At 38.1% G+C, this 1,694-nt stretch overlaps 1 non-coding gene across 1 annotated transcript; it reads right to left on the bottom strand.

The window, feature by feature from the left end:
- Positions 1-1,112: 1,112 nt before the first annotated feature.
- On the bottom strand, positions 1,113-1,176 carry LOC115064096. Its single transcript, XR_003843957.1, has one exon. It is a non-coding gene; the product is annotated as a U7 small nuclear RNA (small nuclear RNA).
- Between the last annotated feature and the right edge of the window lie 518 nt (positions 1,177-1,694).

The following is a 1,694-nucleotide window of genomic DNA, read 5'->3' as shown; positions in this document are numbered from 1 at the left end:
ATCCAGATCATATGAACACACTTTTAAACAAGATGTGTGAAGATGTCTAAGGGTGAAGGAATAAAGGGATGAAGTATAGTATTACATTTAAGACATCAGAGAAAAAAACACTACAAATAAGTTTTCAACAGTCACATGTTTGAGCATAAACCATGATTATTTCTTAGGACTCTCTACTCTTATCTATGGCTTACCCAAATTTTATCCACATAGTTTATGTCATTAATCCTACAAGGACCCTAGATATTTTTAGCCCTGTTTGAGAAAATTGAGATTCAGGTTAAATGATTGGTCTAAACACACATAGCTAATAATATAGATTTGTCTGGTCTCAAATCCCTTCTTCCAACTCAACACAATGTTTTATTTTAATGCTATTACTTTACATTACTTAAGGGTTGCTTTTTAAATCTTAATTTTATTATTTTATGCCTGTTTGCTCGGTTTTTGGTTTTTGTTTGGTTAGTTGGTTTGTTGTTTATATTTTAGAGACAGGGCCTCATATGTAGTTCTGGCTATTCTGGAACTCACTTCGTAGACCAAGTCGGCCTCAAACTCATGGAGATCTACCTGCCTTTGTCTCCCAAGTGCTGGGAATAAAGGCATGTGACACTATACCCTACATATGTCTTTCCTGTTTGTATGTGCATGATGTGTGTTCTTGGTGTCCATAGAGGCCAGAAGAGGGAAGATCCCCTTGAATTGAAGTTACAGGTGATTGTGAGCTGCCATGTAGATGCTGGAAACTGAACTTGGATCCTCTTCAAAAGGAGCAAACACAACTATTTTGTGAGCCCCTAAAGGTAGATTTCCAACTAAGGACCAGTCTCGCCTTAGAGAGGGGGTCCTGAGGAAGGTGTGTTTGGGAGCAGTGAAAGAAATGACTTGAAATCAAATGATGGGGTGCAAGATGACAGCCTTGTAGTCTTTTCGAGATGGTTCCCTACACAGCTCTCTGTAGATAGCTCTTAGATCTGTAGTCTGCTAGAAATAGCTTTCTGCTTTAGACAATTCTCCTAGACACAGCTCTCTCATGGTAGAAAAAGATTCTAAAAGCTCTCTGGATAGCTCATAGGTTTTCTGACCAGTCAGAAAAGCTGATAGAAAAAAATCTTGGATTTTTCCAACCAAAATCAGAAATCCTGCTAGAAAAATTCTAAAGGAGCTGTGTTAGCTCTCCAAGCAATTCTCTCTGGGTAACTCTCTTACAGACCAAACCCAGTCTTTTGGTTACATATCAATTCAGACATTTACTCCAGATTCCCTTTTGATTATCTCATAAATCAGAATTAGCCCCTTTATTCTTAGAAAAAGACAGTAAGTACATTTAAAACAAACAAACAAAAAGACATGGCAAATGAGTTCAGAGATCTGCTTGCCTTCATATGCACAAACAGTAAACTTAGCTGAGTGGAATCTTGCCCTGTGGACACCACTCCCCAAATCTCTTTATCTCCTTCCTCAATATCTTTCTGACAAGCTGTCTCATAGCACAGCTGCCTCTGTTCTTCTAGGTCTTCGACTGTGAAGCCCTTCATTTAATTTATACTGCTTCCATATATTTTGCATATTGAGAAATTATATGTTTTTGAACTCATGCTTTCAGAGTTCTTTCCCACAGCCTTAAGGTCACAGAATAGTTTACCATTTTGCTAAGGACATTTGACACACCCTCTACTTCCAGACATGTGCTG

The sequence above is a fragment of the Mus pahari genome, chromosome 5 (genome assembly GCF_900095145.1).
Source record: "Mus pahari chromosome 5, PAHARI_EIJ_v1.1, whole genome shotgun sequence".
Lineage (NCBI taxonomy): Eukaryota > Metazoa > Chordata > Mammalia > Rodentia > Muridae > Mus > Mus pahari.
Note: the sequence above shows the minus strand (reverse complement) of the source record. Positions and strands in the feature narration are given on the sequence as shown.